The sequence below is a fragment of the Podarcis cretensis genome (assembly GCF_951804945.1).
Source record: "Podarcis cretensis genome assembly, chromosome: 3".
Classification (NCBI taxonomy): Eukaryota; Metazoa; Chordata; class Lepidosauria; order Squamata; family Lacertidae; genus Podarcis; species Podarcis cretensis.
This window is the reverse complement of record NC_137172.1, coordinates 11,849,609-11,877,188: the sequence shown is the minus strand read 5'-3', so window position 1 is coordinate 11,877,188 and position 27,580 is coordinate 11,849,609. Positions and strand designations below refer to the sequence as shown.

General features: G+C 47.3%; 1 long non-coding RNA gene across 1 annotated transcript in view; it reads right to left on the bottom strand.

Annotated features, from left to right (window-relative positions):
- Positions 1-12,093: 12,093 nt before the first annotated feature.
- LOC307212095 overlaps positions 12,094-27,580 on the bottom strand; it is an 81,854-nt gene continuing 66,367 nt past the window's right edge. Inside the window, exon 3 of the long non-coding RNA XR_013836819.1 lies at positions 12,094-12,217. This is a non-coding gene — a long non-coding RNA (uncharacterized lncRNA). The remainder of the gene's footprint in view (positions 12,218-27,580) is intronic.

Below are 27,580 nucleotides of genomic sequence, written 5' to 3'. Positions count from 1 at the left end.
TGTAGGGATGCAGAGATGTCACGGGCAGGACTTTACGATGTCATGGGTAGGACTTAATGATGTCAGGGGATTGGTCGGTGCCTCATGGGATTGCAAATTATTAAAAGTCGGAAGATGTGATCCATAGGCTGGGTGGGTCCAGGAATCCAGCAGAACCAGAAAAGGAGCATTTAAGGGTTGTTATTTTTATTCAGGTAGGGAGCCAGCAGTGGTGGACCATGAGGCCTCAAATTTCAGCACAATGCCAAAATTTGGCATTCCCCTGAATCTCAGAGCCATTCTAAATACAGTTGTACCTTGGAAGTCAAACAGAATCCGTTCTGGAAGTCCGTTTGGCTTCCAAAACCAAATCGCAGCTTCTGATTGGCTGCAGGAAGCTCCTGCAGCCAATCAGAAGCTGTGGAAGCCCTGTTGGACGTTCAGGTTCCAAAAGAACGTTTGCAAACTGGAAAAATCACTTCCGGGTTTGTGGCATTGGGGAGCCAAAACGTCTGAGTTCCTGGGCGTTCAGGATCCAAGGGATGACTGTAATAGTTGTGGTGTTCCCTAGTGGCACCCCCAAGTTCTGCACCCAGTGCGACTGAACCAGTTGTACCCCCAAAATCCGCCTCTGGAGCCAGCATGAGCTCTGTTATCTAAACACCATTCCTCCCCCGTCCAGTACAGAAAATCAGATCCTGACACTTGTGTTGGGTCCAGCATTCTTGGTTGTTGTGGTGGCCATCAAATCCTAAGCCACTCTAGACAAGGTGACTTCAGAGTGGTTTCCCCAAGACCAAGTTCATGATCTCTGATACCACCTTTGTGTCCGCCTCCATTAGCCCAAATCTGGAGATTGTTATGTTAGTCCCTTACCTTTCTCGCCCTGATCTGGCCACAGTGATCCATGTGGTGGTCACCCCCAGGCTTGATTATTGTAACGTGCTCTACGCGGGGCTGCCCTTGAAGCTGACCCAGAAACTCCAGCGGGACCGCCTCTCCTGGTATGCCCCGCGGAGGACCTTAAGGTCCACAAATGACAACATTTTGGAGGTCCCAGGTGGCAAGGTGGTTAGATTGGTCTCAACTAGGGCCAGGGCCTTTTCAGTACTGTCCCCGACTTGGTGGAAGGCTCTGTCACAATAGACTAGGGCCCTGCGGGACTTGACATCTTTCCGCAGGGCCTGCAAGATGGAGCTGTTCCGCCTGGCCTTTGGTTTGGACTCAGTCTGACCCTTATGTTTCTCTCTCCTTATGGTCTTGATTTATCAGCTACTTTTAAAATGAGGCTGCATTTTAAATTGCATTTTAACCTGTATTTTAAATTGGTCCCCCCACCCATTTATGTTTTTTACTGTGATTTTATTGGTGTTAGCTGCCCTGAGCCCGGCTCTGGCCGGGGAGGGCAGGGTATAAATAAATTTTATTATTATTATTAGTAGTAGGGGGGAATCCCAACCCTGTTTTGGGATTCCAACACCAGTTCAAAACTGGCAGACTACTGGGCAGGGAACTCAGAAGCAGTGATGGAAGAAAGCAGCAAGATTCTGAACAGGAAGTTGCTGGCCGAGACTCTCCTCTCTAGGATTTGCCTGGGACTCCAGAGACTCACTGCTGCCAGTGACAATACTGGGCTAGATGGATGAATATTCTGACCTAGTATTATGTAGCTTCCTTTGTAGATAGCACAGCCTCTTTTTTAGTTTTTTGTCACATGGAACTCAGTGGAAGCCATGATGAGCTGAGCCAGCCTCTCTCTACATAGCTCCACCCCTTCATTTGCATAACCCAGGCTCTGCTCTTTGGTGTACAGTGGTGCCTTGCAAGACGAAATTAATTCGTTCCGCGAGTTTTTTCGTCTTGCGATTTTTTCGCCTTGCGAAGCACGGACTTTGGAAAAGCTTCAAAAATCACCAAAGTCTTCAAAAACCTCAAAAAAGGCTACCACACCGCGTCCTATGAGTTGCTCCTTGAAGTGAATGCACGGTTTTAAGAAAAAGGAAACAAACTTGCAAGACAAAGAAAACAAATTTGCAAGACGTTTTCGTCTTGCGAAGCAAGCCCATAGGGAAATCCGTCTTGCGAAGCAACTCAAAAAATGAAAAACTCTTTCGTTTTGCGAGCTTTTCGTCTTTTGAGGCATTCGTCTTGCGAGGTACCACTGTAAACTGGAATTCTGGCAACTGGCTCGTCTATGCATATATATTTAATCTAAGGAATCCTTCGTTTTATTGGTTACACGGAGGTTGTTGTACGCTTGTCCCAAGCCCTTGGGAAAATGGTAATGGCTTTGGAACAGGATTAGAGAATTGCAGGTAGATTTGGAATACAAAATAAATGTGTTAAGTTGTGGGTGAACATATCAGACAACACAGCGATTCTCCAAACAGCTCTTGTTTATTCACAGATCAGAACAGAACTGAACTGAACTGAAGGGTTCAGCCAGTTTGCCTATATAGAGCTCCAGTACAACGTAACTGTAACAATCTTCTGTAACTATCCAATCACTGAACGTCACTTTCAATCCCTTATTTGCATATGTGGACCTGAGTGAAAACTATCTACAGTATCCCCCTGCTGGCCCAGGGTGAGAACTTCAGTACATACCAAAATGAAATGCCTGTGGACATCTTGTGAATTTGATTGGAGTCAAAGTGAAGTTTTAGACTAGGAACTGGATACCTCAGAATGCTTGGCAGTCATATATGCATGTGTCAACTTGCAAGGCTGGGCCATCTTGACGGAACTGCAATTTCATTATATTTGTTGCTGCTGAGTTTGTTTAAGCAGGAAGTTTAGTATGATAAGTGATTCGGGGGGGGGGAGGGGCAGAGAGGATCCTTCCCAACTTGGCAAAGGCAAAGATGCGTCCCATCGGGTCTTCAATCGTTTCCAACGGCAGGTCCCGAGGTGTAACATTCGCAGTTTCCTTTGAGGAAGGTAATTGAGGGGGCATCACGGGGGCGGGAATTGCGGAAGGCTCTCTCAGGGGCATCACTTGTGGACTACTTCTATATCTGGTCGAAACTGGAGAAGATTCTATCTCTGGCATAGATGAGTGAGTTAAAGAGGGATTTGAGTCAAGCAGGGAAATCAGAATTTCGTCCTTAGGTATGTTGGTCGATGAATATAGATGAAGGTTCAGTGAGGATGGCAAAGAGACTTTTGAGCCCAGCAATTTGTCTTACGTTTCAGGTTCTGGGAATTGCAAAATATTTCAGGATCACCTAGAGCAAAGCAAGGTGAAATTTGCTTGGGAGGGGCAGAATTCCTTGCTGTGCTTGGGCTGGGGACGATATCGACGGAGATGAGCAAAGAAGCCCTTTAGAAGTATTATATCTTCTGTTGTGAGCACACACTTGAAAAAAGGTTAGCAATGAAGCATCGACATACTGTAAGAAGCAGAGACCATTTAACAACCCAGGAAAGTAAGAACATTACACCCCGCAGAAACAGGAGATTTACCGGCACAAACCTGTGCTTGCCTACTCAGAAGTAATTCCCACTGAGGCTGTGTACTCATACTGTGTACTCATACATTCAAAACACATTTAAAGCGCATTTCTTTCCCTGAATAATCCAGAGAGCTGTTGTTTATCCCCTTACAGAGTTACCGTATTTTTCGCTCTATAACACGCACCTGACCATAACACGCACATAGTTTTTAGAGGAGGAAAACAAGAGAAAAAAATATTATAAACGAAACAGTGGATGTATGATTTTTGTGGTTCACGCTGTGGCCACAGACATGTGATCTGATGGTGAGTTTGGGGTAGCCCAATGCAAAAATTCTGAGGATCCATGCTTTGTAACCACGTTTTTGCACCACTGCGGCCCCAGGCAACAGTGGGTGCATGATTTTTTTGGTGCAAGCTGTAGCCATGGACATGCTATGTGATCTGATGGTGAATTTGGGGTGACCCAGTGCAAAAATCCTGAGGATCCATGTGGATCCGTGCTTTGTAACCACATTTTAAGTGGGGAGGGAAGGAAAAACACTCAAGGGACAAGGAACACGCGTGGGGTGGGTGGAGAAGGATGCTGTTAATAATGCAGAAGAGGGGTATAAGAGGAGAAGGCTCCTCTCCTCTCCCGCTTTGCTCCTTTAAAGCAAGCAGGCTCTCTGTCCCTCTCTCCTCCCCACTCAGCGGTTCTTCTCCTGCTTTGCTGTTTCAAAGCGAGCCACGGAGGAGGGAAGGAAGGGGAACCATGGATCCTCTGCTCACGACTGCAGCAGATCCCCCTGCCATCCGTAGGCATTCGCTCCATAACATGCACAGACATTTCCCCTTACTTTCTAGGAGGAGAAAAGTGAGTGTTATGGTGCAAAAAATACGGTACATTTCCCAGCGCACTTAACAAACCACAGTTCCTAGGATTCTTTGGGGGAAGTGATGTGCCATAAATGTGCTTCAAATGTACAGTGTACACACAGACCCAGTTTAGTAGGACTTATAATCATAGAATTGTAGAGTTAGAAGGGACCCCAAGGGTAATCTGGTCCAACCCCCCGCAATGCAGGAATCTCAGCTAAAGACGTTGTTGTTGTTGTTTAGTCATTTAGTCGTGTCCGATTCTTCGTGACCCCATGGACCAGAGCACGCCAGGCACTCCTGTCTTCCACTGCCTTCCCCAGTTTGGTCAAACTCATGTTCATAGCTTCGAGAACACTGTCCAACCATCTCGTCCTCTGTCGTCCCCTTCTCCTTGTGTCCTCCATCTTTCCCAACATCAGGGTCTTTTCCAGGGAGTCTTCTCTTCTCATGAGGTGGCCCAAGTACTGGAGTCTCAGCTTCACGAACTGTCCTTCCAGTGAGCACTCAGGGCTGATTTCCTTAAGAATGGATACGTTTGATCTTCTTGCAGTCCATGGGACTCTCAAGAGTCTCCTCCAGCACCATAATTCAAAAGCATCAATTCTTCGCCAATCAGCTTATTTTATGGTCCAGCTCTCACTTCTATACATCACTACTGGGAAAACCATAGCTTTAACTATACAGACCTTTGTCAGCAAGGTGATACTCCCAGTTAAATGTGTATAAGAACTGTAGCTTTCATATAAGACCTTTCTGCATGTGTGAAAGAGCATCTCACACAATGTATTGTTATCCGCCTTCCCTCTTCAAGGAGCATGTCACTAAAAACATTTCAGACCTGCGTTAAAAGATTATTTAATTGCATTAGAAGCCGGAGCCAGGCTAGAGACGAGGTTGGATCTTGGGGTGACAAGTGAGTCAAAGATATTCTGAAGGAGGAAAGGACCTGAATGGTTGTTGTTGTACCTCGGGTTACATACACCTTCAGGTTACAGATGCTTCAGGTTACAGACTCCGCTAACCCAGAAATAGTACCTTGGGTTAAGAACTTTGCCTCAGGATGAGAACAGAAATTGTGCTCTGGCGGCATGGCAGCAGCGGGAGGCCCCATTAGCTAAAGTGGTGCTTCAGGTTAAGAACAGTTTCAGGTTAAGAACAGACCTCTGGAACGAATTAAGTTCTTAACCTGAGGTACCACTGTACAGCAGATCTCTGTGTCTGAACTAACTTTCTCAGGCAGGGCATTTGAGGAATGGAGGCAAGTAGTCTTGAAGACAAGAGATCAAGTTCTATGGCTTATTGACAGTGGTACCTTGTGTTAAGAACTCGTTTTGGAGGTCCGTTCTTAGCCTGAAACTGTTCTTAACCCGAGGCACCACTTTAGCTAATGGGGCCTCCTGCTGCCACCACGCAATTTCTGTTCTCATCCTGAAGCAAAGTTCTTAACCCGAGGTACTATTTCTGGGTTAGCGGAGTCTGTAACCTGAAGTGTCTGTAACCTGAAGCGTCTGTAACATGAGGTACCACTGTATTTAAAACAAACACATCGTTGGGTCTAGACGTCACCTAACTAAGCATTCTTTAAAGAACACAAATGTGAAATTGCTGGTTTTCTAACAATAAGCAGCAACTTGTCCCTAAGGCTGGGTGTCACACCTGAGGACTGAAAAATCCCAATTTTAAAAATGGGATTCAGCTGCTGGTCTAGTCAGCTTTGCATGAAGGATACCATCTTGCATTTTGTTTCAGGAAACAAAATGGATTGGGCCAGTCTTGCAAGGCTTGAGTTTGATTCATATCATTCATCTCTCTTTCTCTCTCTTTAAAATTAGATTAAGCTGGTCAATGTCATAAATGTTTCTTCTAGAATAAAACGCCTCTGAGCAAATGGGCAATCTCTCTTTGCTTTTTTGGGTGGCTCTCCTTGCAACATATTTTCCCCATTAACTTAGTAGTAAAGTCAATTGGCAGCGATGAATCTTCTTCATTAATTTCTTTGTTGGCAAACTTTATCTCTCTTTCGTAATTAGTGACTGGGTGGAATTTGCTGGAAGGAGTGGGGATGATGGTCTCTTGTGGTTTGAAATCTGGAACTGATGTGAATGACGCTAAAAGTTAATTTTGTCATCATTAATGATGAATAAGATTTTCCTTATGTTTTCACTTCAAGAAAAAGGAAAAGAAATAACGGAAAGTTAAGTCCTATTTGTTTGTCCTGTATTTTTATGGTTGGGGATGGGGAGATAAACTTGGGAATTAGGCCATATGTTTCAACTATAGATTAATCAACCAAGCTTAAGTTGATTTACTGATGGGAACTTCCCCCCTCCTCCATGTTAACAGGACCAGGTTCTAACATATTGTTGTTGTTGTTTAGTCGTTTAGTCGTGTCCAACTCTTCGTGACACCATGGACCTGTCTTCCACTGCCTCCCCCAGTTTGGTCAAACTCATGCTGGTAGCTTTGAGAACACTGTCCAACCATCTTGTCCTCTGTCGTCCCCTTCTCCTTGTGCCCTCCATCTTTCCCAACATCAGGGTCTTCTCTTCTAATGAGGTGGCCAAAGTATTGGAGCCTCAGCTTCAGGATCTGTCCTTCCAGTGAGCACTCAGGGCTGATTTCCTTAAGAATGGATCGGTTTGATCTTCTTGCAGTCCATGGGACTCTCAAGAGTCTCCTCCAGCACCAGAATTCAAGAGCATCTATTCTTCGGCAATCAGCCTTCTTTATGGTCCAGCTCTCACTTCCGTACATCACTACTGGGAAAACCATAGCTTTAACTATACAGTCTTTTGTTGGCAAGGTGATGTCTCTGCTTTTTAAGATGCTGTCTAGGTTTGTCACTGCTTTTCTCCCAAGAAGCAGGCGTCTTTTAATTTCGTGGCTGCTGTCACCATCTGCAGTGATCATGGAGCCCAAGAAAGTAAAATCTCTCACTGCCTCCATTTCTTCCCCTTCTATTTGCCAGGAGGTGATGGGACCAGTGGCCATGATCGGCAAGGCAGTGATCCATGAAGGGTGCAGTCCCCCCTAAGTACAGACTTAATGCAGAATCCTATGGATAAATAATAAGAGGGGGCAAGGCACTATTGATCTGGTCTGGGACCTGATACATGCTGGATCGCTCAATGCCCCAAAATGGATTGAGGGCCTTGCACAACCCTAAAGTTGTGCATCAGAGTGGGGGAGAGGAAGAGCCAGTGTAGGCAGAGTATTGCTTGCACCACCTCCATCTCCCCAACTACCTGTCATCCTTACCACCCACCCTACAAGTTTAATAACATCCCCTCCTCACCTTTCATCCGTGTTACAGGCCACGCCAATCTCTGCAAAGTGGTAGCAAGGTTCCAGGGCTCTTGGCACTTAACCAGGGCTTGTGTTCCTTTAGAATGAGGCACGGCGGAGACTGTAGTGTCTTTAAGATATATGGTTTTATTTATACATATATACAACTTAGCCTTGATGGAGGGAGGGCAAAGCTTCATGCTTCAAGGGTGCCTCCTGTTGCTCTCCTCATAACTTCAGCAAGCTTGGGTCCAGCCATTCTCCCTGGTCTTTGCATGCAGGTTCCTCTAGCCCAGGCATAGGCAAACTCGGTCCCTCCAGATGTTTTGAGACTACAGTTCCCATCATCCCTGACGACTGATCCTGTTAGCTAGGGATGATGGGAGTTGTAGTCCCCCCCAAAACATTTGGAGGGCCGAGTTTGCCTATGCCTGCTCTAGCCATCATCACATGGTGTTCCGACCTCTCTCCTTTTCTTCTGCAAGCCCCTTGCTCCAAGCCTCGTGTAAAAAGCAGCAGCTTTTTTCCTGTGGTGACACCTCCCCAGACCACACCCACTCCCGAGTCACATGCCCTCTCCCCATGCCACGCCTCTTACCAGCCTTGTGTCACACCCTCCTTCTGGTTGGTTGATTTTTTGGAAGTGTATTTATTTATTTCTCACATCTATACTCCACCTGTTCCTCCGAGGAGTTCAAGGTGGGGTTAAAGGATTTTCCCTCTCCTCATTTAATCCAAACAGCAACCCTGTAAGGCTGAGAGGCATTGACTGGGGCCAAGGTGAGTCTCATGGCTAAGTGGGGATTTGAATCCTGATCTCCCAGGTCCTAGTCTGACACTCTCAACCAGTGTTCTTCAAACTTGGGTCTCCAGCTGCTGTTGGACTATAACTCCCATCATCCTTAGCTAGCAGGACCAGTGGCCAAGGGATAATGGGAGTTGTAGTCCAACAGCAGCCGGGGACCCAAGTCTGAGGAGTGTTCTTCAAACTTGGGTCTCCAGCTATGGTTGGACTACAACTCCCATCATCCCTAGCTAGCAGGATCAGTGGCCAGGGGATGATGGGAGTTGTAGTCCAACAGCAGCTGGGGACCCAAGTCTGAGGAGTGTTCTTCAAACTTGGGTCGCCAGCTGCTGTTGGACTACAACTCCCATCATCCTTAGCTAGCAGGACCAGTGGCCAAGGGATGATGGGAGTTGTAGTCCAACAGCAGCCGGGGACCCAAGTTTGAGGAGTGTTCTTCAAACTTGGGTCTCCAGCTATGGTTGGACTACAACTCCCATCATCCCTAGCTAGCAGGACCAGTGGCCAGGGGATGATGGGAGTTGTAGTCCAACAGTAGCCGGGGACCCAAGTCTGAGGAGTGTTCTTCAAACTTGGGTCTCCAGCTATGGTTGGACTACAACTCCCATCATCCCTAGCTAGCAGGACCAGTGGCCAGGGGATGATGGGAGTTGTAGTCCAACAGCAGCCGGGGACCCAAGTTTGAGGAGTGTTCTTCAAACTTGGGTCTCCAGCTATGGTTGGACTACAACTCCCATCATCCCTAGCTAGCAGGACCAGTGGCCAGGGGATGATGGGAGTTGTAGTCCAACAGTAGCCGGGGACCCAAGTCTGAGGAGTGTTCTTCAAACTTGGGCCTCCAGCTATGGTTGGACTACAACTCCCATCAGCCCTAGCTAGCAGAACCAGTGGCCAGGGGATGATGGGAGTTGTAGTCCAACAGTAGCTGGGGACCCAAGTTTGAGGAGCACTGCTCTGAACATCACACCAGTCTCTGAACTGTGATAGTACCTGTTGCTCGCTTGGCCAAAGGACAGAGAGGGTTCGTGTATGAGTGTAGAAACTCGCCCATTTGTTCAAAGGTAACATGACCTTTCAATGTGTTGCCCCAGACCCCATCCACTGCTAGCACGAGGCTCCTGGATGCTTTCCCAGGAAGGAATGCAGCCCGTGGAGCTCAGGACTATTGGTCTGAAGGCAATCTCAGGCTGAGGACCAGGGATTTTCGTCTCCGGCCATATGAGAAGCATTACGCGGTGCAAAGGCCCTTGAGTGACAGCTCCCTCGGAGCGGCCTGTGTGAGTCAGCCCTGAGCTATGCGTTTCTGAGTAGGTCAACTCTGGTTTAGGCAAGAAGTTGCAGCTCCCGGAAGGATTGCATTAGAGAGGTTTAAAGACAGGGCTGTGGATCTGCTCAAACCTTAGAGCCACCCAAGGCCAAGTGGGACAGAGCTTCAACACAACAGGGGAGGTCTCCGGCCTTAAAAGGCCAGTTACTCATCAGCGAGCATCTCCGATGGGGCGTCCCAAGAGCAAACTCCTTGGGTGTAACTTATTTCATACCCTTACTGGAATATGATGCTAGCATGCAAATAACATCCAATGGGCAGTCAGAAGAGAGGCGATGTCGTGTGGCCTCCAACTCGGTCTTCTGTCGGTACCTTATAAAGCTCAGAAAGGCATTTCTGTCCGATGGCCCTTTAAGACGGGAAAACAAAAGTGTTAACAAATGAGCATTTTGTCATTTATTCAGCGTTCTTTTATTGCACATCTGAAAAAAGACTTCTGGAAGCCCAGAACATGGAAAGGCTACATCAAGGAAGCCCCAACATGATACCACAAGTGTAATAATAATAATAATAATAATAATAATAATAATTTTTATTTATACCCCGCCCTCCCCAGCCAAGGCTGGGCTCAGGGCGGCTAACAAGCAATAATAAAAACAAGTTGAATGAATACAACTTAAAAACAAGATTAAAGTACAAGATTAAAATATTGAAACATTAAAGTATTAAAATGCAGCCTCATCACAGGAGGAGAAAGGAAAAAGAAAAAAGAAAGAGGGGGAGGGAATCAAATTGGCTCCAAGCCAAAGGCCAGATGGAACAACTCTGTCTTACAGGCCCTGCGGAAAGAAATCAGATCCTGCAGGGCCCTGGTCTCATGAGACAGAGCGTTCCACCAGGTCAGAGCCAGTGTTGAAAAGGCCCTGGCTCTGGTTGAAGCTAATCTAACTTCCTTAGGACTCAGGACCACTAGGGTGTTGCTATTTATGGACCTTGAGGTTCTCCGTGGGGCATACCGGGAGAGGCGGTCCCGTAGGTACGAGGGTCCTAGGCCGTGAAGGGCTTTAAAGGTCAAAAGGAGCACCTTAAATCTGACCCTGTACTCCACCGGGAGCCAGTGCAGCTTGAAAAGCACTGGGTGAATATGCTCCCATGGCGGAGACCCCGTGAGGAGCCTCGCTGCAGCATTCTGCACCCGCTGGAGTTTCTGGGACAGCTTCAAGGGCAGCCCCGCGTAGAGCAAATTACAGTAGTCAAGCCTGGAGGTGACCGTCACATGGATCACTGTGGCCAGGTCGGGGTGGGAAAGGTAAGGGACCTTTCATGAGAAGTAAGAGGCCATATATTTAAAGCATCCCACCAGACTGGTACATTCTGCAGTATTTCTTTGACTCAATAATGGTGCATTCATGCTGGACTTAAACTGGACCATCGCCATATCATTCTGCCTTATTAGTTCTTCTGCTATGCTTCCCCAATGTTACCGAATTATTGCTGTCTGGAGAGGCACTCTTGCACTTTAGCACATCAAAAGTGTGACAAAGAAATAAACTGGAGCATTTATGGCAGGGTTGCCATATCCCCCAAAGTGAAAATCTGGACCAAGTTGTTGAGCCCAACTTGCCATACATCCAGATTTCCCCGGACATTTTGCAGATTCAGCCAAAATCTGCCCGGATACCATTTTGCTGAGCAATTCCCTGGGAAATTGCTTTATGGTATAATACTAATGGGATGCGGGTGGCGCTGTGCGTTAAACCACAGAGCCTAGGGCTTGCCGATCAGGTCGGCGGTTTGAATCCCCACAACGGGGTGAGCTCCTGTTTGGTCCCTGCTCCTGCCCACCTAGCAGTTCGAAAGCACATCAAAGTGCAAGTAGATAAATAGGTACCACTCCGACGGGAAGGTAAACACCGTTTCCATGCACTGCTCTGGTTCGCCAGAAGCGGCTTAGTCATGCTAGCCACATGACCTGGAAGCTGTACGCCGGCTCCCTCGGCCAATAAAGCGAGATGAGCGCTGCAACCCCAGAGTCGGCCACGACTGGACCTAATGGTCAGGGGTTCCTTTACCTTTACCTATAATACTAATATTTGCACACCTCCTCTGTAGACCTCAGGGTGGTCTGCAAAATAAAATTACAATACCGTGGTACCTCGGGTTAAATACACTTCAGGTTACATACGCTTCAGGTTACACACTCTGCTAACCCAGAAATAGTGCTTCAGGTTAAGAACTTTGCTTCAGGATAAGAACAGTTTCAGGTTAAGAACGGACCTCCGGAACGAATTAAGTACTTAACCCGAGGTACCACTGTGTAAAAATATGAACAACAACAAACCAATAATTTCCCCTCCCACAACACATATAAAAGGGCACCAGGTGTCAATCAACTCAAAGCCTGGTTCTTGCCTGGCACCTAAAGGTGTATAATGAGGGCCTCAGAGGTTGATCTCAGAGTCCAGGGAGGTTCATATGGCGAAAGACGGTCTTATAAAATGTGACAGGATGTCGGCTGGAAGTGATGGGAGGTGCAGTGGTTGGAAACGAAGCAATATGGCCGCCCTGAAAGATGGGAAAGCACAAGCAGTATTAACAATGGGACTGCGTACTGGGATCCTACTGCCACCATGACCCTGAACAATCATTTCTGAATAGCAAACAATATGTGTCACCGAGGACCCAATGCCCGGGAAAGCAGCAGAACACAGGTACGCTACTTGCTTGGCATTCTGCATTGAGCAAAATATTGGTGGGGCATCAGACCTTTTTCTGGAACTGGCTTTAAAAAAAAACCCCGAAAAACCACCAAGTGGGGGCAACTGTACTATAGCTGGACCGGTTAATTTGAGAATTTTGCTGATGCTCGTTTAGATGCTGAAGGCAATGCATTAGGAACTGATGGTGCCTGATTATTATCCAATCAGTTCCTGATGCAGTATCTGCGACATCAAAAACTCTGCAGGCTACACCTGTGTGTGTGTGTGCTTGTGTATGAGAGAGAGAGAGAGAGAGAGAGAGAGAGAGAGAGAGAGAGAGAAAGAAAGAAAGAAAGAAAGAAAGAAAGAAAGAAAGAAAGAAAGAAAGATCCCTTCTATTTCCAATGTTCAGGCAGTGAGTGCCGTTCCTTACATTGCCATAACAGCACCACCACCTATGCACAGACTCAGGGGAACCTCAATGTTTGCGGAAAGGGCAATAAGGTGTTTTTTTTTTGGGGGGGGGGAGCACAGAGAGACATGGAGCTCAGGGAGTATGTTCAATGGCCACGGAATGCTGACAAAAAACCAGGAAAAAGGAGGGGGAACGGAATGGAGTGGCTGAAACCCCTGAATTCAACGCAGCAACATTTTGCTGCAGCTCCCACTTGTTTCAAACTGCCACAGCGCACAATTTACCATTTGGTTGGGTGTGTTTTTCAGGCACTTGTTCGACCACCAGGCTGGGGGGACTGTTTCCCTTTTGGAAATACTCACTATCAACTACATTACAAAGGGTAGTGGTGGGCTGTTTTGCACTCACTGTTGTTTCTGGTTGATAAAAGTGTATGGAGGCAATAAGCCCTTTAACTCCAGAAAGTAAGAAGGGTCTGCTGGAACAAGCCAATGACCTGTCAAGCCCAGCATCCCGTTCTCACAGGGACCGAATAGATGCCTGTGGGAAACTTTCCGGCAGGATTTGAACACAAGACCGCTCTCACCTCCTGCATATTCCAGCAACTGGTATTCAGAAGCATTGTGGCCTCCAACTTCCCCCCGTTCTATCCTGTGCAATGTTCCTTCGACCAACCATTTTATGCCTGACATATACATACCTCCCAAGTGCCCTGGGGAAAACGGACATCCCATTTTTCTGTGTGAGATTGCTGGCCACATGACCCGGAAGCTGTACACCGGCTCCCTCGGCCAGTAAAGTGAGATGAGCGCCACAACCCCAGAGTTGGCCACGACTGGACCTAACGGTCAGGGGTCCCTTTATACCTTTACCTTTATACATATGGGACCCGGGTGGTGCTGTGGGTTAAACTACAGAGCCTAGGGCTTGCCGATCAGAAGGTTGGCGGTTCGAATCCCCGCGATGGGGTGAGCTCCCGTTGTTCAGTCCCTGCTCCTGCCAACCTAGCAGTTCGAAAGCACGGCAAAGTGCAAGTAGATAAATAGGTACTGCTCTGGCGGGAAGGTAAACGGCGTTTCCGTGCACTGCTCTAGTTCACCAGAAGCGGCTTAGTCATGCTGGCCACATGACCCGGAAAAACTTTCTGTAGACAAACGCCGGCTCCCTCGGCCAGTAAAGCGAGATGAGCGCCACAACCCCAGAGTTGTCCGCGACTGGACCTAATGGTCAGGGGTCCTTTATACATACCTCCCAAGTGCCCTGGGGAAAAAGGACAGCCCATTTTGAGATTGCGGCAACCATGTTGGGTGCCAAGATCTTGTGTGCTCTCACCCTGAGAAAAGCACTTTTGGGGTGCCTCACAAGATCTCACCCCCCCAAAGCACTTTTTCTGAGTTGAGAGTATGGAGTGGGTCACATGACTCACGTGGGAATGCGTCCTCGAAAAGTTGGCTGGTATGCTCAACATCTTCAACATCATCCTGGTCACATGTCCCATCATGTCCCACCTTTTCCTTGTAGAGGTGATGAAGGCAACAGAGAGGGTTCCAGTTCATGGGGCAGTTGGGGAATGAATGGTGACTACATGTCCCATCATGCCCTTGGGGGGAATGGATGGAATTAAGAGTCACGTTTGCACTAAGGCATGCTGGGAAATGCAATCTTTCCTCCCTTGCTCTCTCTGGCAGGGAAGTGATAGCCCTCCTACCACTGCCTTCACTGCCTCCCCATTCTCATGACCCACGCAAGGCTTTTTTGGGTGGGAGGGGACTTTAATTAATATATTTATTATAACGAGAAAGATAGATCTACCTCTCAATCATAAAACCCTCCAGGCAGTATACACAGTACAATAATTGACACAGAAGCAGCCTAAATCCACAAAGGCATTAGAAAGCAAGGAATGCACACACACAAGATAACCAAGGATGAAACACAGATTAGAATCTGAGGAAAGAGATTGCTTGTTAAGCGTCACTATACAGCATGTTCACTTGCCAATAAAGCTACACGGATTTGCAAACCAATAAAAAAACTGTCCAATTTTATGTCTGGATGGGCTTGCTGAAATAAAAAGGCCTTTGGCAGACGTCTAAAAACAATCTAGCAAGGAGGCCTGCCTAAAGGTGGCAGAGGAAGGTGAAATTGATAAAAGAGGTGGCAGTTGTTCGGTGGACGGACTTTGGAGAAGCACCCATTCCTCAGGTGTGCACCCTCGCAGCCAGTGAAGGGTGGTCCACGAGGAGAGAAAGGCTGCTACCCCACCAACCCCAGTCAGTCCCGAACCAGTCCAGGGGTTGGCGCCGTCAGTTTTCAATTAGTGAGAATTGTGCAGGGACGGACTTTGGTGCCCTGAACAAGGCAAAATCTGGCACCCGCAAATGGATCTTCTCAATTATGGACCTTCTCAATTTTGTGCACCTTCGTCATGGCACCCTGTGTGGGGAAATCACTTGTGGCGCCCTAAACCCAGCGCTGAATGGCACCTCGGATTAACCTTGTTGCCTACGATTCTGCCACTGTGCAGAATCTTTAGCCTCATGTGTTGCCATTGTAGAACTCAGAACAGATGAGAGCTAATTTAGACCAAGCAGGCGACACCTGTCATTGCCTCTGGCGCCACCTACTGTTGACCTCCCTGCTTTTCACCCCACCAGTTCCAATAGGCAGCAGCCAGCTGCAAGCCCCTGTTTTGGAGGGTAGGGGAACATAGGGATGCATGATTCCTCCTTACTCTCTCAGCCTACTTCACACACTGATTATTATTGCATTAGACCAGCGGGTCCCAAACATTTTTTGGCCATGACCCCCTTGGTTCCACAAACTCCGCTACCCCACCCTATAAAAAAACATTATTCAGAATAGCGGTTTGCATGACCCACTAAGAAAGATAACTGCACGATAAAATTCGAAACAGTGACAATCAATTGCACATTGACTCAAATTCCAATGAAAAATATTTAGTTTAATTAATTCAAAACTGATGTCCTCAATCTAGTGATATCAGCTAAAGTCCAGCAGCACCTTGCCAGCCCCTTGCCTCTTAGTCCCCCCCTAGGTAATGCCCCTGATTTCTAGGGGGTAGTACCACCTACTAGCTCGGTCGGTACAGCATGAGACTCTTAACCTCAGGGCTGTGGGTTCAAGCCCCATGTTGGGTGAAAGATTCCTGCTTTGCATGGGGTTGGACTAGAATTCAGGCACTCCAAAGAGAATGTAATCTACTCACATTATAAAAATACTGGCTGTGATTTGCCCATTGTTATTGACAGGAGAAGTTGTTAAGCTTTTTTTTTAGGGGAGCCAAAGCTTTTGTGATGGCCTGGGATTCGGACTCGGAGGCTGAACCTGAGGGATTCCAGCCTGCACAGGATTCCCCGCCTCCAGAACCAGCTGAGCCGGGGCTGGGGCTTGAGCCTGAAGGGTCCTCACCTGTGCTGGATCCTCAGGTGCAGGCACCAGCTGAGTCTGCTCTGGCTCCTGAGGTGATGGAGGACCCATTGCCTGCAGGTGCTCCACTCTCAGCCCCGTCAGAGGTAGCTGAGGTTGCCTCTGGGTCCGGTAACCCTCCAGCCTCTCCTGAGCTACAGAGGCTCAGGGCAGAGAGACGGAGGGAACTAAGTTCCCGCAGGAGGAGTGCTCGCCTCCAGGCCAGGAGAGGTGAGTCACCAGAGGATAGGGGGCCGCCCTATGCCTCTGGGCAGATAAAAACCAGCCAGCCCCAGTCCTAAGTTGCGGGAGCAACATTGTTGGTAGCCAGTTCCTGCCTGAACCCTGTCCTGCTGGAGCTCCTGACCTCGCCCAACTCCCTGCCTTGGACCCAGCTTCAGCTTTGACGGACGGCCTCAATACTGCACCCTCGACCTTGGACTGGACACGGACCACGCCTCACAGTTATCCCACGGGACCAGCACAGCTTTCTTGGGGGGTAGAATCACTAAGCATCTCGCGATCTACCGCGATCTACCACAGACATCAGGTGATCAACCGGCAGATCACGATCTACCTGTTGGACATGCCTGGACTAGATGATCCTTGTAGCTGCTTCCAACTCTTCTATGATTCAAAACACTTAATTTTTCCCCCTTTGGAACAGTATTTCTGCCTCTACAAGCTATACGGAGGGGTGAATCAGTTAGAACCTAAGACTAAGGTACTTTCAAGAATGTATAACTTGCTGTTAAAATGGAACGCACAAGATGAAATGGTTAAATCGGCTATGATAAAGTGGGCACAGGATATTGGGTATAATATTATGTTTGAAGACTGGGAAAGGTTATGGACCACTGGGTTGAACTTCACTGCATGTAATGCTTTGAAGGAAAATGTAATGAAAATGATATACAGGTGGTACATGACCCCAGTCAAGCTTGCAAAGATATACCATGTGTCTGATAATAAATGTTGGAAGTGTAAAGAAGCTGAAGGAACATTCTTTCACCTCTGGTGGACTTGCCCTAGAGTGAAGGCTTTCTGGGAAATGATATATAATGAGCTGAAAAAGGTATTTAAGTATACTTTCCCTAAGAAACCAGAGGCCTTCCTCCTGGGTATTGTTGGCCAGAGGGTGATAAAGAAGGACAGAACTTTTTTCCTGTATGCAACAATGGCAGCAAGGATACTCATCGCCAAGCATTGGAAAACCCAAGATCTACCCACACTGGAAGAATGGCAGATGCAACTGATAGAATATATGGAACTGGCTGAGATGACCGGCAGAATCCGAGACCTGGGAGAGGAGAGGGTTGAAGAAGACTGGAAGAAATTCAGGATTTATTTACAAAAACACTGTAATTTGGTTTGAATGTTAAGAAGGATGCCAGATCATAAACAATTGAGCACCACTAAATTAGACGTAATTTGGATGATAAATGAGATTGAGGAAAATATAAATTTTTTTGGAGAATTATCAGACTAAATTAAATGAATAAGACTTAAGAATGTAAATAAGTTGATAAATTGCTGGAAAAAGTTTTGTAATGATGCAAGTGGGAGCGGGAGACGTGAGGGAGTCCAAAGAAGTTTTGATAATATGTTATGATATATGTTATATTGTTTATTACTTTTGCATTTTTGTATTTGGAAAATCTTAATAAATATTTTTTTAAAAAAAATCAGTTCAGTTCAGTGCCTGTGGGTGGAAGACCTAAGCTAGGAGAAGTTAGTCAGCAAATGTTCAGATTATTTCAAGAGATGCTTCCCGTAAGGCAGGAAATGATATACAGTGTCCATAAGGGGGTGCTTCCCAATTCATAGAATGCTTGAAATGTGACAGCCCAGAAAGAGAGAAAGTTTTTCAGATCTGGGGAGCATTTGTTTCCGCTTAAGATATAGCGCTGGCTCCTGTGGTATCTTGAGATGCTATCTGCACACAAAAAAATAATATCTATGTTTGTACAAAGTTGTTTAAAATGTGGTAGAACTGCTAGTAATATTTTGCTGTTGGGGGGTGTGGTGTGGTGAGGCAAAGAGATCTCCCTTCACAGAATGTAAGCCAAAGGCTTATCGAAATGTTTGTAGACTGGACTATCATTCAGAAACATAAAATAAAAATACATTTTGTATCCATTTCCACAAACAGCCAAGCATCAGTCTGAAGCATGCTTTCTGTGGGTTGAGGAAAAAATGAATTGCAACTGCATATGCATGAACCGAGCTGACAAATATATTTCCAAGATACTGCTAGAGTGGATTGAGTTATTATCTGCACGAGCCGTCAAATTTAGACAGGGCACTTCATGATGTGCAGAAGTCAATGAAGTCAAATGCCGGTCTTGTGCGTTTGAGAGTGGCTGTTTTCCATGCAAAGGGATCTCCTCCGGCTCAGTGATCTTCCGCGGGCGCATGATTGATCCGCCAGAGCAATGCAATTGCCGTGTTTAGCATAATCCCAGATACCACTGTGAGAGGATTCATTAACTGCTCACAGTTGCCAGCTGAGATTACACCAGCTCACAGCCATCTGTGGAGTCTGGCCAGGGAGTGGATTTGCACAACTCGGCTCACAACTTTGACAACGCCTTGTTCCAGGTTCGAAAGCTCTGGCGGCTAACATGGCGTTAGGGAAGAACTGGATTAAGGAGGTTGGGCACCACGACACAGTTCCCCCCTTCCCCACCACCCAAAGAGATGCATAAAATTAAAAAAGAGTATCAAGGTAAAATTTGTTTTATTTTACTGTATGGATCAGGACAAAGGCCCATCTCGTCCGGAATCCTCTTCTCCAGCCACATACCTATGGGAAGCCCGCAAAGCGTGTTCTCTTTTTTTTTTTAATGCTTTTTATTGATTTTCAAAAACAAAATTAAATAAAACATAAACTCTTACATTCAACATTTTGGTATCTTCTTATTTACCCTGCGCTTTGTCTCACCCGGACTTCCTTCCTTCCCTACTTCGGCTTTCACAATTAACACCCTCTCTTACAGATTCTTATTTACACTCCGTCCACCTCACAAGATTTATGTTAACCCTGCTACAGTTTTTAAGCTCCTACAGTTATTCCGTATGTACACCACAAATTTACTCCACTCCTCTTCAAACTTTGTTACTTTTTGGTATCGAATCTTATAAGTCATTTTCGCCAGTTCTACATATTCGGACATTTTCGTCTGCCACTCCATTAAAGTTGGAATCTCTTGGGTTTTCCATTTTTGGGCCACTAGAATCCTAGCAGCGGTCGTGGCGTACATAAATGATTTACGATCCTCTTTTTTTTAATTCATCTCCTATTATCCCTAGCAAGAAAGCCTCTGGTTAGCGTGTTCACCTTAATAGAGAGCACATGTTGCGGTGGGGTCTAGCAGGCCACCCCACTGTTGCCGGGCAGATCTGTTTGGATGGCCGCAGGCTGTGATTGGGCAGTTGAGATTCTGGGGAGATTTTGAAGTTGCCAATTTGTGGGTTGGGCCCAAGGTTTTAAATACTGGTCACACAGCTTTGAGGGTCCTCTTTTGCTGTGTGCACCGGATCACCCGCCCACCCTCCCTGAATTGAGGATTTGCGCTTGACCTTGCTATGCCTGTCATGGGGTCGCCTGCTTTTGGGGCAGGAGCCTGGTAGGAATTTTGTCCATCTGGCTGATTAGCTGGTGCCACTGGGTTTTTGCCTACTGCGTAGCAAATAGTAAGGTTGCGGTTAAGGTAAAGGTAAAGAGACCCCTGACCATTGGGTCCTGTCGTGGCCGACTCTGGGGTTGCGGCGCTCATCTCACTTTATTGGCTGAGGGAGCCGGTGTACAGCTTCTGGGTCATGTGGCCAGTGGTCACGCTGGAGTGGTACCTATTTATCTACTTGCACTTTGACGTGCTTTCGAGCTGCTAGGTTGGCAGGAACAGGGACCAAGCAACAGGAGCTCACCCTGTTGTGGCGATTCGAACCGCCGACCTTCTGATCGGCAAGTCCTAGGCTCTGTGGTTTAATTCACAGCGCCACCCGCATCCCAAGGTTGCGGTTTGGCACTGGTTAAAAAATTGGTTGGTGGAGGGGTAAGTGCCTACCTCTCCAATGCTGCTGCTGCAAGGGAATTCCGTTAAAGGAATACAGGGGCTTGCCATGCTTTTGTCCAAATCCCTGGCAAGGGGCTTGGGCCGTACAAACCCCAGGGAGCATGCGGGGAGACGTGAGGGTCTGGTGCCCAACTTCATTTCTCCCCAATATTGTTTTCCCTTACTGGCTTCCGCTGGAATCCGGAAGTCAGTTCTGTCCCTGGGCAAGGACAGATAGTCGTAACCAATGCCTAAGCAACCACTCACATTTGTGTATTTAAATAAAGTTGTGGCCAAAATTATGCCAAAAACCTTAAACAAAAATTTCGTGTGAATTGTGAGATATTTTGGGGAGGCTTGGAGACCTCGACACACAAGACAGAATTGTCAAGTTGGAAGGGACCCGGAGGGTCATTTAGTCCAACCCTCTGCAGTGACAGCAAGCGGGTGCTGAGAGCCCTCACAGAAGTACAAATCCTTGGGGAGAGAGAACTAAGACTAAATGCTGGCCCAGGTCTCTAGACAATACAGCAAACTGTAGTCAGTCCAAAATGGAAGCAAACGTCTCCTTGCGGCCATGTCGGAAAGAGGTGGTGTTGTATGAGCTTGGTGTTCATTGCGGTAGGGATGCGTATGGCGCTGTGGTCTAAACCACTGAGCTTCTTGGGCTTGCTGATCGGAAGGTTGGCTGTTCAAATCCTGCAACGGGGTGAGCTCCCATTGCTCTGTCCCAGCTCCTGCACACCTAGCAGTTCGAAAGCAAGCCAGTGCAAGTAGATAAATAGGTATCACTGCGGTGGGAAGGTGCTCTGGTTTCCGCCATGGTGTCCCGTTGTGCCAGAAATGGTTTAGTCATGCTGGCCACAAGACCTGGTAAGCTGACTGTGGACAAACGCCGGCTTCCTCGGCCTGAAAGTGAGACGAGCGCCACAATGCCATAGTCGCCTTTGAATGGACTTAACCGTCCGGGGTCCTTTACCTTTGTCGTGGTGCCTCCTTATAACGTTCAACCATGGCTTAGCGGTATGTGCAAATGCAGTCATGATCTCTAGGTCTAAACTTATTTACAGGGTAGTTGTTGTTGTTCTGAGCTCTTTCATTGTAGGACACACTTTTGCCTTGGTGTTTTCTTGATCAGTGGTACCTCTGGTTGTGAACAGGATGCATTCCGGAGCCCCGTTCAAACCTGAAACTCAACCTGCGTCTGTGCACGCGCAGGTCACGATTCGCCGCTTCTGCGCATGCGCGTGACGTCATTTTGCGCTTCTGCGCATGCATGAGTGGCGAAACCCGGAAGTAACCATTTCCTTTACTTCCGGGTCACCGCGGGACGCAACCTGAAAAAACATATGAAGCAAACCTAGTGTTAAGTTGTGGGTGAACATATCAGACGCCACAGCGATTCTTCAAACAGCTCTTGTTTATTCACAGGCCAGAACAGAACAGAACTGAGATGAAGGGTTCAGTCAGCCTGCTCCAGTACAACGTTACTGTAACAACTTTATAAAACTATCCAATCACTGAACGTCACATTCGATCCCTTATTTGCATAACTATCTACAGTATCCCCCTGCTGGCCCAGGGTGAGAACTTCAGTACATAACACGTAACAAGAAGTATGACTGTACATTTGAAAGCGTTGTTGTCCCCGAGACCGGATTGGTAAGAATATTCATCTGATCTGAATAAGAGTCGCCTGATGCTGCTGGGAAAACGAACCGCCAAAGCGTTTGGAGGGTGTTGCAAGTGTCAAGCATCTCCCTTCACAGCGCTACATTCTGGTCCAGTGGTATTTGGCACGTGCAAAACAGCAAAACCGCGAAAAGAGGAGCTCGTTCCCTTGAGTGCCTTATTTAGTTCATCTCGGGTAATAAGGAATGCAGCAAAATGTGAGGGAGATGTTGAGCTGGTGGTCTTGGAAGAGGTTTACACACAAACAGGGAAAGAACAACAGCTGTAGTTGCTGCAATGTTTTATTACCGCTGACCCCAAATTACTATTACCCTGCGATGCAGAAGAGGGCCGAGAAGCTGGATTTGAGGGCCAGAGAGGAAATGGAGCACGACAGAGGAGGGGAATGACCTAGAGACGAAGCTAATTGAGGCAGAAAACCAAATCCCCTCCCCGTTGCAAAATGCTCACAGCAATAAATTAATTCTGTGGCAGTTTTACTGGCACCCAGGGGCGGATCTACGATAAAACTGATGAAGCTTGAGCTTCGGGGCCCCTCACCATTTCAATGCAAAATTTCATTTGCATTAAAATGCAAATATTTGGGGGCAATAACCTCATGCATATATTGGGTGCACGCGTGTTACATTGGCACATACAGGCCTTCAAAATTGTTCTGCGTTAGTTCTATAATGTAGTCAAAAAGGGTTTGAGTAAAAACGCTGTGGAGGTGAGGGTGGGAAATCAATTTACGGAACAAAATTGTTCTGTAATTATTTGAGAAATTTCGGAAATTTAATTTTAAAAATTACATTCGCAAAAATGTTTCATGTTAGAGAAAATTGCATGTAAAAAATATTGCTAAACACCAGCCCCAGGGACACGGGTGGCACTGTGGGTTAAACCACAGAGCCTAGGACTTGCCGATCAGAAGGTTGGCGGTTCGAATCCCCGTGATGGGGTGAGCTCCCGTTGCTTGGTCCCAGCTCCTGCTAACCTAGCAGTTCGAAAGCACACCAAACTGCAAGAAGATAAATAGGTGCCGCTCCAGCGGGAAGGTAAACGGCATTTCCGTGCACTGCTCTGGTTCAACAGAAGCGGCTTAGTCATGCTGGCCACATGACCCAGAAGCTGTACACCGGCTCCCTCGGCCAATAAAGCGAGAGTTCCAGGCATGCTTTACTCTGGGTCTGTGTTTCTGTTTGGACAGTGAAGCACAGTGAAGACCGTGATGTCTTTATGATATTGGTTTCTTTACGCATATCTACAACCTGAGCCTGCCGTGATAATCTGCACCAGCATTTTAAGGGGGTCCTGCTTTTCTCCTAGGCTTGCCTTGCTTTCCAAATCACATCCCAGTTTGCTCTCCCCTCGCTCAGATAAGCGCTGGCCTCTTTTAACACAGACAAAGGTCCCTCACCCTTTGGTCTTCTTGCTGTATGGATGACACATCACCCCAGGCTAACACCTTAAAGGGGAATTAGTTGACTCCGTTGCTTTCTAACACATGCTGATTTCAAGAGATTAGCGAGGTGTCTAATACACAGTGTAGGAAGTTAATAAGTCTTTCACACATGCTAATTAAAGGATGAGAAGCAGCTAGCGCTCAGCTCAAACACACAAGGGACACGGTTTTAAATTCTATATTGTGAACCGCCCTGAGATCTACGGATGAAGGGTGGTATACAAATTTAATAAATAAATTCAAACCCCAGCACCTACAAACCTATAGCAATGTATTTTAGGAGACATGTTTAAACAATGACTTTTCAAGTTTGCTTCACACACCCACACACCCACACACCCAGACGCGCGCACACACTGTTTTGAATGTGTAGCTGAAATTCAGATTAGAATAATAATGGTCAGTGCTTTTTTCTGGGGGTACGCATACCCCTAAGCATTTTATGAATCTTTGCACTTTTGTCCAGTTACAGCGGTACCTCTGTATAAGTCTGCCCCATCCAACGTCCATTTCGGCGGACGTCCGCGGCAAACCCAGAAGTACCGGAACGGGTTACTTCTGGGTTTGCTGCTCGCGCATGCTGAACACGAGCATCAGTTTGGACTGTAAAAGGGTTCATCAAAGCTGACTTTTTTCCTGTTCTTTTTTACAAGGACTGCGAAATTTGTCCAGTTCACATTGTCAAATTGGCACTTCCTGCACCGCTATGCAAACCAAAGCCGTTAGCCTTCAGAAATCGCACTCCTGAATTTTGCAATGCGCTTCTCCAGCCAAAAATTTCATACACTAAATAAATGTGGTAGGAAGGAGGTGTGCACAGGAACACATATTTTAGTGAAAATAACATACAAGCATGGATTATATCAAGGGGGAAATCCTTGCCGAAATGTGTGTAATTGAAAAAGCTGCATAAAAAGTGTGTGGTTTCCATGCAGACTTCTAAAAAAAAAAAAACCACATTAAAAATAAAGAAAAGGGGGCAAATTGAACTTGAGATAGTAAAAACAAATGAGAAACAGAGAGAAACACAAACTGACAGATTTGTCTGTCCCTTGTTTGGCATCGCAAATCAAACAGACGAATGCCCTGATTTTGGCTCCGGAAGACAGAAACATCCCACAAGCGATAAACATTTCCCAAGCCAAGCCTTCCTTATGACACTGAGCTGTTCTGTTTCCCTTATATTACTCAAGGTTGCTAAAAAGGCATTAAAAAAAATCTTTGGCCACAAGCAGCATGTTGATGTAGTAAAACGAAGGACGTGGAAACAAAAAATAATAATCCTATTTTTATGTCCCTTGCCCCCCAGGTTGAAGTTCAGGGTTAACAGCTGGAGAGATTCTTACGTGCCAACTCGAGAGCACAGCTGTGTCTTGTACAGCATATAAACTCCTTCTGCTAAACATTTGTAGCCTTCGAGTAGGACGTACTTTGCGGTTGGGGCTTAATAACAGCAGGGTTCAAGGAGGCATTTTGAAAGCCACTGTCAGATCCCAGAACCATGTGAAGAGGCCCTTAGCTTCTTGTCACTTGTCCATCTCTCTGCATTTGAGGAAGCCCTCAGCAAAGGCCCTTCTGGAGGGACCAGGTCTCTGGGCTTACTGAATTCTAATTGACGGCAAGAAGATGTAGCCACTAAAATTTGCCACATTTGGGAAGGCCGCCCAACTCTAGTCAGAGCACTAGAAAAAGGAGGCTAGGTGCCAAAGAGTGAGCCAGCAGAAAGTCATATCTTTCAAAGTTGGAATTAACTCTTTATTTGCAAAAACACAATCTTCACACACTTGACTGAGTGTCAGCCTAGGGAAAGAACCCCTGGACGGTTAAGTCCAGTCAAAGGCAACTATGGGCTTGTGGCACTCATCTCGCTTTCAGGCCAAGGGAGCCGGCGTTTGTCCGCAGACAGCCTTCCGGGTCATGTGGCCAGCATGACTAAACCGCTTCTGGTGCAACGGGACATCGTGACAGAACCCAGAGCGCATGGAAATGCTGTTTACCGTCCCGCCGGAGCGGTACCTATTTATCTACTTGCTCTGGCATGCTTTTGAACTGCTAGGTTGGCAGGAGCTGGGTCAGAGCAACGGGAGCTCACCCCATCATGGGGATTCAAACTGCTGACCTTCTGATCAACAAGCCCAAGGGGCTCTTTATTTGCAAAAACACAGTCTTCACGGACTTGGCTGAGTAGGTCTGGCCCCATGAATCAGTTGCCAAGACTGAAAGTCCTTACCTCCCCGCAGCCATCAAAGTCCCTTCCTCTTCAGGGTTTTCCCCCTAGTGATCAGAGACTGCGCCTGCATGCAGTCTGCTGCAGCTCTGCCCGTTTCGGCCCTTTTCTGGTTCTGGGAGACCAGGGAGGAGGAGAGCTTGCTGCATCAGGAGGGGGAGAGATCCTGGCTTCATCGGAGAGATCCTGGCTTCATCGCCAGCAGGACTCATCTCTGCCTCTCTGCCTCCATCCTCCCCCTCACCTGCTTCAGATTCTGCCTCTGATTCTGCCTCTGCCACCGACTGTCCCTGCTCACTAAGCCCTGTTAACTCTTCAAGTTCCAACACCTTCTTCCTCTGACCACTCGCTGTCATCCTACCACCACTCCCCAGGCTCTGAGCTTTCTTCTCCTCTTGGTGGTCCCCCAGCTGGTTCCTTCCACCATTCCTCTGCGTCCAACCTATCCATGACACCAGGACAGGCATCTGAGGTGAGCCCACCAGGGAGCTGGGTCCTGGCAACTGCAAAAAGGTACCAGCATCTGCTGATACTAGCATTGCTGTTTCCTGGCAGTGGCTGTCTGGGCTCTCAGGCAGGAGTCTTTTCCACTCTGCTACCTGTAATCCTCTTAGCCAGGAGATTTAGGGATGGTTGAATCTGTTAGCTTTGGTTTCTCTGTTTTTCTCAATCATATGTGGGGTGCAATTCTTCTTCTTCTTCTTCTTCTTCTTCTTCTTCTTCTTCTTCTTCAGTGTTTTTTTCTAAAAAAATGCTTAGGGGTATTCTCATTTTGACTTAAGAAAATCACCATTTTATAGTTCAATGCGTTCTGGAGCCCCGGACGCTCGACGAAAAGGATGCTCGACAAAGCACCACTCTGCGCACGCGCACGGAGCGGTTTGTGCTTCTGCGCATGTTCAAGCAGCAAACCCAGAATTTCTTTGTTCTCTTGCTGTGATTGTTAAAGTTTCCAACTGGTAAGAAGACCTCTTTTCCTTTGTTCTGCTTATCTACTGCCCCGGGGGAGGAAGCCAATGCCCTGAAACCTAAAAACTCTGATCCTAAACCTCTGCTGCCTTGTGGGATATATTCGGAAGAAGAAAAGGCTAAGGAGGAAACCCTACACAAATTTGGAAGGGCCTTCCTAAGATGGTTGGGTGGCGCCTTGTATACCTCCTTCCGGCAACTCTTGCAGCCAAGCTGGTGCCAAACATATTGCTCTGCTTTCCTTTGGACCACATCAGTGAAGCTGAGAGTGGGGAGTCTTCTCGTCTGGGCAGCTCAGGACCACCAGACACACTGCCCAGGCTTGTGCAATGGGGAGGTCACTTTGTTGCTGCTAACACAGCAAAAACAACACAGGACTCAACAGCTAAAACATGTCTCTCCCATATAGGTCTCTAAAGCCACAACAGGTACTGTAAAGCCACTTCCTCCTTAAGGAGGAGGTGGGGTTGCAGGCTTCATGGCCCCTCCACATGTGATTGGGGGATGCCTGGCTGCATCACCCCCTAGCCGGCCAATCAGGTTGGTCTGGGGGCGTGGCCTGCCCTATAAAGGCAGGACGCAGCTGGGGATCTCCCTCTTTGTCCACCCCTAGCTGTTCCTGTTTTCCCACCCTCCTGCCCTATAAGGTTTTCGTTCCTTGACCTTGCTATGGACCTTGGTTGGTCGCCACTGAGGGGCCTGGTAGGAATTTTTCCACTCGGCAAATTGGCCACTTGGTTTTTCGCCTACCTCGTAGCAAATCGTCACAACGTTCTGGGTATTGGCGGTTAGGCATTGGTATGGTTGGAAGAGGGGAGGTAGCGCCATCACCTGCCCAACATATTGAAGGGTAGTCCATTAATGGATTCCAGGGAGCGTGGCCCTGTCCGAAGCCTAGGGAGGTGAGGGCCTAAGGCACACCCCCTACCAGTGACCCTGGGGGAGCTCCTAGTTGATGTGCATCAGCAGGACTCCCCCTACTGGTGGTTAACCCT